The following is a 12730-nucleotide window of genomic DNA, read 5'->3' on the forward strand; positions in this document are numbered from 1 at the left end:
TCAACAGTGGTGTGATTTTAGGTGAAGTAATTAGCCACCAGCTGCGTACGGGCTGCCTCACCACATGCCCTTCCCCTCCCATGCGCAGCAGGCGTGCTTGTGGTTGGGGATGTGGGGGAACCACCATGTCCACCAGCAGGCCCTGGCGTGTTGCAATGTTGTGCAGGACACATGCTGCCACTATGATCCTGCACACTACTTGGGGAGCGTATAGCAGCTGCCCACCAGAGCGGTCAAGGGAGCGAAAGCGTGACTTGAGCACTCCGAATGTGCGCTCCACTATGCCCCGTGTTGCAATATGGGCTATGTTGTATCTTACCTTGGGTGGTGTGGTGGGGTTCCGAATTGGCTTCATCATGTGGGTGCTCAGAGGGTAGGTACTGTCCCCCGGGGAGGTGGTGATGGGGATCATTAGTGGGGTTGTGACATTACTCAGTATCTGACATGCATGCATGTGCAGTGGCATTTATACTAACCAAGCAGCCATGTATTGCCATGCCGCCCAGCTTCTAGGTCCCGGTTTAGGGTTGACATTCTGTAAATGAAACTGTCATGGGTGGAGACTCTGGATAGTTGGCATATACTGAGGTGATGATTCCCTTGGCATTACATACTACCTGCACGTTGATGGAATGCCAGTGCTTGCGATTTTTATAGATGTGCTCTGTTGCCCTGGGGGGACATAGAGCCACATGGGTGCAATCAATGGCACCTAGCACTTTGGGGAATTGTACCACCCCGTAGAAATCTTGGACGGCAGCCTGCATTTCTGCAGGTGTTCTGGGCAGGTATATGTGCCTGCAGACTGATGGGCGTGCAGTCATGATGGCCAACACCTGGTGTAGGCAGCGTGACTGCGTGGCCTGTGACACTCCCCCCACTATAGCACTTGTCCGCTGAAATAATCCAGTGGCCAAGAAGTGCAGTACATTGAGCACCTTTTCCAGGAGGCTCAGTGCTTGGGAGCACAGGGTGGGTGATGTGAGGTCATCCTCCCACTCATTCACCAGATCGAGTATTATGTGAGGTGGAAACCTGTACCTCCCATACACCTGGTCATCAGGCATCCCAAAAAGGCTGGTTCTGGGTGTAAAAATTCTGGGCCTGACTATCCCCCTCCTCCTACTGCGGTATCCCACGACAACTGCTGCGAGGAACAGTATATTCATCTTAGCGTCTGAGCTTGTTTGCGTGCACTTTTATGCTGCGCGGGTCCCTGTACGCTGCTTCTTGCTGGCATACATGTTTCCGGATTAGCGCGTCTTTTTTGGCGCACGCATTAGCCCCATTCAATTCCATGAATACGTGTCGTACGCGAGCGTGTGGGCGTTCTGCACATTTGCCTCCTGCACTTCAACCGTGACGCCCACATTTTCACGGGTTGTTCCCCATTCCGCGTGTTACGCCCCGTGTTACACCTACTTTTGTTGTGTGCACTGCGCTAAGTGTGCTTTCGCTGTGCGCATAGCGCACGCTGTATGAAGGCGTGTGCGCCAGCGTGCGCCACGCAGGATTTTAGCACACATCCATGGATTTACACGCGCACGGACTACCATGAATCGATGTGCGCTGGTTTCGCTGCGATTTTCGCACATGCGCTGCGAATCGCACGCTTTTGCATGAATCGGCCTGAAAATCTGTATGCTACAGCACCTCATTGCTGATACTGATCACCATCCCAATAGCAAACTATATTTGTGTTATGCTGGTGCCTTCGATTGTGTCTCACGTAACATTCCATGTGAGAAGGTGGCGCACTGGGGCACTGATCCTACCATATGACACTTTCAGGGTAATTCATAGAATTTCGCAGAAAAGTGTCGCAAGCGGCTGGCGCAGAGTGTCCGCGTGCGATTGACTGCGCCAGGCACGTGCGCTAAAACCGATTTCCACGCACAGCGTATTCATGGATTTCAGGCTTCCAAACCAGCCGTGGCGCAGAGAATCGCAGCGACCCTGCAGCAGGGCCAGTAACGCCCCCAAGAACGCCTTCGCGCAAGGAAAAGCCATCAAAATCGCTAAATCATCGCAAAGGGCTGCGCTAACCCTGGACCAGTTCACCGGGCTGGCAAACAGCAAACGCCAAGCGGGGAACGTGTATAGCAGGGGTGCGCGGGAAGTTCCACACGCGACTGGCCCTGTGCAAGAAGGGTACGTGAATTTCAGGGGTGCGTGGGAAGTTCCACACGGGATTTCAGCAGGGTACGTGTATTTCAGGGGTGTGCGGCAAGTTCCACACGCGATTTCTGCAGGGTACGTGCATTTCAGGGCTGCGCGGGAAGTTCCACACGCGAATGGGCCAGTGCGAGCAGGGTACGTGTATTACATGGGTGCGCGGGAAGTTCCACACGCGATTCCATCAGGGTACGTGTATTCCATGGGTGCGCGGGAAGTTCCACAGGCGATTTCATCAGGGTACGTGTATTCCATGGGTGCGCGGGAAGTTCCACAGGCGATCTCATCAGGGTACGTGTATTTCAGGGGTGCGCGGGAAGTTCCACATGCGATTGGCCCAGTGCGAGCAGGGAACGTGTATTTCAGGGGTGCGCGGGAAGTTCCACACGCGATAGTCCCAGTGCGAGCAGGGTACGTGTATTTCAGGGGTGCGCGGGAAGTTCCACACGCGATTGTCCCAGTGCGAGCAGGGTACGTGTATTTCAGGGGTGCGCGGGAAGTTCCACACGCGATTGGCCCAGTGCGAGCAGGATATGTGTATTTCAGGGGTGAACGGGAAGTTCCACACGCGATTGTCCCAGTGCGAGCAGGGTACATGTATTTCAGGGGTGCGCGGGAAGTTGCACACGCGATACCAGCAGGGAATGTGTATTTCAGGGGTTCTGGGGAGTACTACACGTGAATTGGCCGTGTGGGTCCTCCCAGGTGTACGCTCCACAACCTCCACGGCCCCTGCAGGCAGCCCACACCACGGGGGACTACCCTGCACCCCTACTCATGTCCCGCAGGCAGCCCATCCACCATGGGCATGCCCCCCAGCCAACCCACATGTCACCTTACACTACTGATCAACAATGCATGTCTCCCACCACCCCCACCCCCCTGCCACCATGGGCAGCCCCCACCAGGCCCCCACTCATGTCTCCCACCACCCCCACCCCCCTGCCACCATGGGCAGCCCCCACCAGGCCCCCACTCATGTCTCCCACCACCCCCACCCCCCAGCAGTGCAGGGGCAGCCTCCACCAGGCCCCCACTCATGTCTCCCACCACCCCCACCCCCCAGCAGTGCAGGGGCAGCCTCCACCAGGCACCCACTCATGTCTCCCACCACCCCCACCCCCTGCCACCATGGCCAGCCCCCACCAGGCCCCCACTCATGTCTCCCACCACCCCCACCCCCCAGCAGTGCAGGGGCACCCTCCACCAGGCCCCCACTCATGTCTCCCACCACCCCCACCCCCCTGCCACCATGGGCAGCCCCCACCAGGCCCCCACTCATGTCTCCCACCACCCCCACCCCCCTGCCACCATGGGCAGCCCCCACCAGGCCCCCACTAATATCTCCCACCACCCCCACCCCCCAGCAGTGCAGGGGCACCCTCCACCAGGCCCCCACCCATGTCTCCCACCACCCCCACCCCCCTGCCACCATGGGCAGCCCCCACCAGGCCCCCACTCATGTCTCCCACCACCCCCACCCCACAGCAGTGCAGGGGCACCCTCCACCAGGCCCCCACTCATGTCTCCCACCACCCCCACCCCCAGCCACCAGGAGCAGCCCCCACCAGGCCCCCACCCATGTCTCCCACCACCCCCACCCCCCTGCCACCATGGGCAGCCCCCACCAGGCCCCCACTCATGTCTCCCACCACCCCCACCCCTCAGCAGTGCAGGGGCAGCCTCCACCAGGCCCCCACTCATGTCTCCCACCACCCCCACCCCCCAGCAGTGCAGGGGCAGCCTCCACCAGTCACCCACTCATGTCTCCCACCACCCCCACCCCCCAGCCACCATGGGCAGCCCCCACCAGGCCCCCACCCATGTCTCCCACCACCCCCACCCCCCAGCAGTGCAGGGACAGCCTCCACCAGGCCCCCACTCATGTCTCCCACCACCCCCACCCCCCAGCAGTGCAGGGGCAGCCTCCACCAGGCCCCCACTCATGTCTTCCACCCCCCAGCAGTGCAGGGGCAGCCTCCACCACGCACCCACTCATGTCTCCCACCACCCCCACCCCCCTGCCACCATGGGCAGCCCCCACCAGGTCCTCACAATCCCCAATCATGTGCGTAATGGTCAGCCTCCAAAGCCAAAAAGCCCTACCAAGTAACCCATTCACCCACATGGAAATGGAAATCACATGTTACACCCCCAATGTTCATGAAGCTAATGAACCCATGTCCGTCACACACAATGGTTGCACTTGAATGGGAAAACACACAACATGACATGCATGAAACCAATGAGATGATACCACACAGTGAAGTATGGAAACAAAATTGTATTGAAAAAAATAAAGAATGCTAAAGAAAGAAAACAAACTACAATGTGAATGAGAAAAAAAAGCTGCATGTCCGTATAAAAACACAAAACTGCAAATCCGAATCCAAAAAAATTTTGTCCAAAGTCAAATGTAAAAAAATCTCCATGCAATAAAGAACTATGTACAAAAATACCAAGGGTCCATGAGCCCAACTGAACAAAGGAAACCTACTAAAAAACCTACCTAAAAATCAACTATATACAAAAAGTGGAGCAGTGTCCGTCGACTCCAAATCATAATAAGAAAGAAAGGAAACCTAAAACTAAAGAACTATATACAAAGGCGGCGGGCAAGTCCAGCGGCTCACTCCGTGGTGTCCCGGGCCAGGGCATCATCGAACTCCTGTTCGATGTCCCGGAGGCGGTCCTGTTCCATGGCCCCGAGGGTCCGCAGGGACGACGCCGTGTCCTCCTCCAACCCCCTGCGGATTGCCTCGAGGCACTCGGCCCGCCTCAGGGCCCTCCGCATGGAGTTCTCCGTCCTGACCATTGTGAGCCCCGCCTCTTCCGCCCGCCGCCGCTCCGCACCTATGGCATGGCCCAACCGCTGCCACACGGAAGACACTCTCTGTCCTGGGTCCCCCTGCCCTCTGGCCGATGCCTGCCCCTCCGATGTCGAAAGCCCCGAGCCTTCATGTCTCCCACCATGTTGCTGCTGCTGCTGCTCTGCCTCTGCCCGTGCACTGCCTCCTGCTGCCTGCACATCCTCCGCCGGCTGGGGTGCAGTTGTTGATGTGGCCACCCCTGCTGGACGTCAGAGGCAGCTCCACAGGGCACCCAGGTGACTGATGGGTGGGAAGATGGCACAGAGGATGACTGGCGCGTAGGGGGTCCAGTTGAGGAGGGGGTCGAAGCAAGCCCCATCAGACAGCGGAATCCGGCCTGGGTGACCTGTCCCAGCAGGCTGACGTGCTCAACGAGCCATTCGAGATGACGTGCAGTCTCTCCATGAAAAGACTGCAGGTCACCTCGCATGGCCCGTTGACGCAACGCCACACCAGCCAGGACAGGCTCAACCCGGACCTGGATGGCCACGTCCGCAGGCAGAGGAAGGCCAGTTGACGTCAGCTCATCCCCTGCCTGAAAACGGGTCTGGACGTAGGCATCCCTGCTGGTGCAAGATGATGCAGGGAGAGGATCGGGGACAGGATTGCACACAGGCACCTCCGCGGCCGCCTGTGCTGCCTCCTGTCCCTGGTCCTGCACTGCACCACTAGCACCAGTGGGATCCCCACCTCCAGACCCCGTCTCTGGTGCTTGCACGGCCTCCTCCTCCACCAAACCCCCCACCAACCTGGATGACTCCGTGCCATCTTCCCCTGTTGGGGCCTGTGGGGTCCCAGCTGCCCCTTCTGCTGCCGAGGAGTCCAACTGCAACCTCCGCCTCTTGGACCTCCCCCCGGCAGCTGCGGCCTGGGACGCAGCACCGGACTCCTCACTCCCCGATGAGATGACAACACGGGAGGGGAGCCGGGCCTTGCGTCTCCGGCTGGCGGTCGGATCCCCGCCGCTGTGCTCCACAGCACCTTCTCCGCCCTCTTCATCAGTTGACGCTGCAGACAGGGAGAAACAAAACACAGGCATCAGGGCACTGTACAATGGACACATACACGCATGACAGTTGCACATGAGTGGCATTGGCAAACCTCAGACATGTCATCACAATCCCCAACACACATGTCATTGCAACTCGCACACACGAGCCATACCACAGCCATATCGCAACTGCCACCACCATCCATACACATACAACAGCATGAGCAGCCAAAGGGGAGCCAGACATCACATGCAACACAGGAAGTGCACCACACATGTACACACACCACCACACTTGCATGCATGTCTACACCTCTGCCAAGTGTCGCACTGTTCAGATGGGCATCCATGTCACATCTGCCAATCAGGCTTCCACATACCGCTGTCACATGCATCCATGTTGCATCACTGTTGCACCCTTGTCAAATACACACACATGCACATGTACACAGTGCTCATACATGCAGCCGAAAACAACATACATGCCTGACATCACGGACATGTCTACTTACATACACATTCATCCAAACATGTGTGCACGCACAACTGCATTTGCCATGCAAGCCCACACACACAAGCACCATCCATGTCTCACACATTACAGCCCTCGCATGTGTCAGCCCCACGGCCCTGTACACCCCCACCCATACTCGACCCCATACAAACAGATGTGCAACCTGCACAATACCGAATAATCACCACACGCACTGCTCACAATCAGGATGCATGAACACTCACGGCTCGACTCCAGACGGGTCTGCTTCTCTAGGACCTGGACGTGGAGCGCTGGGGATATGCGTTCCAGGACCCCATCTGTTCTTCCGACAAGTGGCCCCGGCGCCCCTTGGCATTCGCTGCCTCCAAGAGGCGCTGGGCCTTGTTCAGGGTCCTGGACCTGAAGTCCTCCCAGCGCTTCCTGACATGTTGTAAGTCCCGGACTGCCACCCCCTCCGCGTAGATGGCAGTCACGATGTCAGTCCAGATCCGAGTCCGTCCTTTCTTGTCAGCGCGGGAACTTCCGAAGAGGGCATCATACTGCCCCAGGACTTGCTCCACCAGGACACCAACTTCGGTGGCACTGAAGCTGGTGCCCCTCTGCCTCTCTGGCCGGGGGTTGTCAGTGGTCACAGATGGTGTTTGCCCCGACATGACAACCCCAGAGGCAGGAGTGGGTGGGCAACTGTGTCCTGGGGCTGGGCTGTGGAGCGATGGAATTCCAGTCGGGAGTCTTCGGTTCCAGCAGGGGTGGTCACAGCAACAGCACCCCTGGCTGATGTGCAGGCAGCAAATGGCAGTGCACGTGGGCAGCAGGCAGTCAGGCAGCAGCAGATGGCAGGTGGGAGCGTGCTCAGGGCTCTGGGGGGCAGTAGTTCGGCCTTCTGGGGAGGAGCGTGGTCTTCTGTGTGCTTACGCGTGGCCAGCTTGGTACGGAGTGATTTGGCACGTGAAAATCCTGCACGTCAGCGTGAAAACCGAGGAAAGGCCCTTAGCGCGTAAGCACGTCAGCACGCATACACGATTCTATTGGACCAAAGGCCCTCAGCGCGTAAGCGCGTCTGTGACGTGACCCGCACGGGTGTTTCCCACACAGCACGTGATGACAGAGCACACGTGGAAAGACTGCACGTCAGAGTGTCATCGCGTGTGATTGGTGGAAATGGCCCTACACGCAGAAGTGACAAAGCGTGTAATTGGTGGAAATGGCCCTACACGCATACGTGACAAAGCGTGTAATTGGTGGAAATGGCCCTAGCGCGTACACGCCGCGTAAGTGACGCTGGACGTGTGGGCCTGTATAAAAGGTACGTGTAGAACACCATTTCCTTGTACGTGCTTTTCGTGGAGAGCGAGTGGGTGAATTCTGTACTTCTTGTCGTTTCACACGCGATTTACTTCACGGCGTTTCAAGTTCGTATTCCCTGTTACCTCTGACAGCTTTTTCTCTTTTTTCTCTTTTACTGGTTTACCTGGGCCTGTTGCCTCAAACAGTGTTCCCTTCTACTGTTGTCCTGTCTCCTCAGACAGCGTACAAATCTTCTTTTGGCGGGGGTGTTGCCAACCAAATGTGCTCCTTTTTCACGCTCTTTTACCTGGCAGACGGTGAGTCACGCACGTATCTAACATCTGTGCTTGCCCCGTGTGTAGCCTACCCCTTCAGAGGTCATTCTAGGCTGCGTGTGACACGCATACGTTCATTCTTGTGTTACTGGGTGCCACAGCGTAGTGCAGGTTTTTCTTTCTGCACACGTGGTCTAGGAGGGGTTGCGTGCACGTCATCTCCCTTTTTTGGGGCTCCTGTGCGTAGCCTGACCCGTCATCTTTCCCCAGGGGTTACATACAGCCTTGCAAGAGCACTAGGGTACAATTACCATCTGGTACCCAACCCCTTTGACCCCCAATTGCCCAGGACAATATTTTACAGCCACTCCCATACGCACATTAACATCAGTGCCATGGCTGGGAGGCGAGGATTCCGTAAGGGTGGCAAAGGTGGAAGAGCCACAAGTGGTGGCCGTGGTGGATCCGGTAGGGGACGTGGTCGTTACTTGCAGGGTGAGCCTGTCCCCCCATGTGTGGAGGACCAGTCAAGGGCACCCATAATCCCCCCCCTCCCGTTGAGGCTGATGTGGCTGACACCATCCATGCTCAGCCCTTGTTGGACCAGCCCATTGTGGCACCAGACCTGGCTGACTCCATGGCTGACTTCCAGGTCAGCAGGCCTATGACACGTGCAAAGGGTGTGACCAAGTGACAGTGACTTACACAGTGACATTGGGCTCCCATGAGCTGTGTGGGCAGTCTGTAGTCAATACTGTGTGGACATCCTTAGTGGGTATTGTTGTTGTATTGTACACTGCATGGTGTATTGATATGTGCTTGTGCATCCATGTCTTCCTCCTAATTTGCAGGTTCCTTCCTCATGTCTTCACAAGGCCGTCTCCTTTGCAGATGGAGTTCATGTTGTATGCAGTACACTGACACATTTGCGTAGCAACAACACTCTACAGTTGGAAGGGGTCGATGTGCTGGCTTATTCAGGTTGTAAGACTACCACTACTTTGACTTAGTACTGTTATGTTTTTGCAATGTTTCATGGTGTGTTGCTGTACTTTGTGACACTTGTACTTTGTGTCACTTGCGTCAGGCCTTGTGCATTGTTTTGTGTGCTTTCACATTGGATGACATGCCATGGTGCGTTGGGTGGCAGAGCTGGGGAGGGGTTGGATGACATGGCGCTGTTTTCATGTTGTATTTTGCAAGGGGGTAATCAATTTAGCAGCATAGATGTATGTCCTATTATGACACAGCATTGGTGGTGTTTCGGTAGGTAGGGATGCACACAATGCAACACTTCCAAGTGACCAATCTCAGGCTGGTATGGTTGTGACAGTTGACTGTCCCTTATGTCATCATCCTTGATTGTCAGCTGGTATGTGCCAGGGCTGTGTGCACTCAACAGTGGTGTGATTTTAGGTGAAGTAATTAGCCACCAGCTGCGTACGGGCTGTCTCACCACGTGCCCTTTGCCCTCCCATGCACAGCGGGCGTGCTTGTGGTTGGGGATGTGGGGGAACCACCATGTCCACCAGCAGGCCCTGGCGTGTTGCAATGTTGTGCAGGACACATGCTGCCACTATGATCCTGCACACTACTTGGGGAGCGTATAACAGCTGCCCACCAGAGCGGTCAAGGGAGCGAAAGCGTGACTTGAGCACTCCGAATGTGCGCTCCACTATGCCCTGTGTTGCAATATGGGCTATGTTGTATCTTACCTCGGGTGGTGTGGTGGGGTTCCGAATTGGCTTCATCATGTGGGTGCTCAGAGGGTAGGTACTGTCCCCCGGGGAGGTGGTGATGGGGATCATTAGTGGGGTTGTGACATTACTCAGTATCTGACATGCATGCATGTGCAGTGGCATTTATACTCACCAAGCAGCCATGTATTGCCATGCCGCCCAGCTTCTAGGTCCCGGTTTAGGGTTGACATTCTGTAAATGAAACTGTCATGGGTGGAGACTCTGGATAGTTGGCATATACTGAGGTGATGATTCCCTTGGCATCACATACTACCTGCACGTTGATGGAATGCCAGTGCTTGCGGTTTTTATAGATGTGCTCTGTTGCCCTGGGGGGACATAGAGCCACATGGGTGCAATCAATGGCACCTAGCACTTTGGGGAATTGTGCCACCCCGTAGAAATCCTGGACGGCAGCCTGCATTTCTGCAGGTGTTCTGGGCAGGTATATGTGCCTGCAGACTGATGGGCGTGCAGTCATGATGGCCAACACCTGGTGTAGGCAGCGTGACTGCGTGGCCTGTGACACTCCCCCCACTATAGCACTTGTCCGCTGAAATGATCCAGTGGCCAAGAAGTGCAGTACATTGAGCACCTTTTCCAGGAGGCTCAGTGCTTGGGAGCACAGGGTGGGTGATGTGAGGTCATCCTCCCACTCATTCACCAGATCGAGTATTATGTGAGGTGGAAACCTGTACCTCCCATACACCTGGTCATCAGGCATCCCAAAAAGGCTGGTTCTGGGTGTAAAAATTCTGGGCCTGACTATCCTCCTCCTCCTACTGCGGTATCCCACGACAAATGCTGCGAGGAACGGTATATTCATCTTAGCGTCTGAGCTTGTTTGCGTGCACTTTTATGCTGCGCGGGTCCCTGTACGCCTGCTTCTTGCTGGCATACATGTTTCCGGATTAGCGCGTCTTTTTTGGCGCACGCATTAGCCCCATTCAATTCCATGAATACGTGTCGTACGCGCGCGTGTGGGCGTTCTGCACATTTGCCTCCTGCACTTCAACCGTGACGCCCACATTTTCACAGGTTGCTCCCCATTCCGCGTGTTACGCCCCGTGTTACACCTACTTTTGTTGTGTGCACTGCGCTATGTGTGCTTTCGCTGTGCGCACGCTGTATGAAGCGGTGTGCGCCAGCATGCGCCACGCAGGATTTTAGCACACATCCATGGATTTACACGCGCACGGACTATCATGAATCGCTGTGCACTGGTTTCACTGCGATTTTCGCACATGCGCTGCGAATCGCACGCTTTTGCATGAATCGGCCTGAAAATCTGTATGCTACAGCACCTCATTGCTGATACTGATCACCATCCCAATAGCAAACTATATTTGTGTTATGCTGGTGCCTTCGATTGTGTCTCACGTAACATTCCATGTGAGAAGGTGGTGCACTGGGGCACTGATCCTACCATATGACACTTTCAGGGTAATTCATAGAATTTCGCAGAAAAGTGTCGCAAGCGGCTGGCGCAGAGTGTCCGCGTGCGATTGACTGCGCCAGGCACGTGCGCTAAAACCGATTTCCGCGAAACAGCGTATTCATGGATTTCAGGCTTCCAAACCAGCTGTGGTGCAGAGAATCGCAGCGACCCTGCAGCAGCGCCAGTAACGCCCCCAAGAACGCCCTCGCGCAAGGAAAAGCCATCAAAATCGCTAAATCATCGCAAAGGGCTGCGCTAACCCTGGACCAGTTCACCGGGCTGGCAAACAGCAAACGTCAAGCGGGGAACGTGTATTGCAGGGGTGCGCGGGAAGTTCCACACGCGACTGGCCCCGTGCAAGCAGGGTACGTGAATTTCAGGGGTGCGCGGGAAGTTCCACACAGGATTTCAGCAAGGTACGTGTATTTCAGGGGTGTGCGGCAAGTTCCACACGCGATTTCTGCAGGGTATGTGCATTTCAGGGCTGCGCGGGAAGTTCCACACGCAAATGGGCCAGTGCGAGCAGGGTACGTGTATTACATGGGTGCGCGGGAAGTTCCACACGCGATTCCATCAGGGTACGTGTATTTCAGGGGTGCGCGGGAAGTTACACACGCGAATGGGCCAGTGCGAGCAGGGTACGTGTATTCCATGGGTGCGCGGGAAGTTCCACACGCGATTTCATCAGGGTACGTGTATTTCAGGGGTGCGCGGGAAGTTCCACATGCGATTGGCCCAGTGCGAGCAAGGTACGTGTATTTCAGGGGTGCGCGGGAAGTTCCACACGCGATAGTCCCAGTGCGAGCAGGGTACGTGTATTTCAGGGGTGCGCGGGAAGTTCCACACGCGATTGTCCCAGTGCGAGCAGGGTACGTGTATTTCAGGGGTGCGCGGGAAGTTCCACACGCGATTGGCCCAGTGCGAGCGGGGTACGTGTATTTCAGGGGTGCGCGGGAAGTTCGACACGCGATTGTCCCAGTGCGAGCAGGGTACGTGTATTTCAGGGGTGCGCGGGAAGTTGCACACGCGATACCAGCAGGGAATGTGTATTTCAGGGGTTCTGGGGAGTACTACACGTGAATTGGCCGTGTGGGTCCTCCCAGGTGTACGCTCCACAACCTTCACGGCCCCTGCAGGCAGACCACACCACGGGGGACTACCCTGCACCCCTGCTCATGTCCCGCAGGCAGCCCATCCACCATGGGCATGCCCCCCAGCCAACCCACATGTCACCTTGCACTACTGATCAACAATGCATGTCTCCCACCACCCCCACCCCCCTGCCACCATGGGCAGCTCCCACCAGGCCCCCACTCATGTCTCCCACCACCCCCACCCCCCTGCCACCATGGCCAGCCCCCACCAGGCCCCCACTCATGTCTCCCACCACCCCCACCCCCCAGCAGTGCAGGGGCCCCCTCCACCAGGCCCCCACTCATGTCTCCCACCACCCCCACCC

The sequence above is a fragment of the Ambystoma mexicanum genome, chromosome 5q (genome assembly GCF_040938575.1).
Source record: "Ambystoma mexicanum isolate Mex_15411 chromosome 5q, UKY_AmexF1_1, whole genome shotgun sequence".
Lineage (NCBI taxonomy): Eukaryota > Metazoa > Chordata > Amphibia > Caudata > Ambystomatidae > Ambystoma > Ambystoma mexicanum.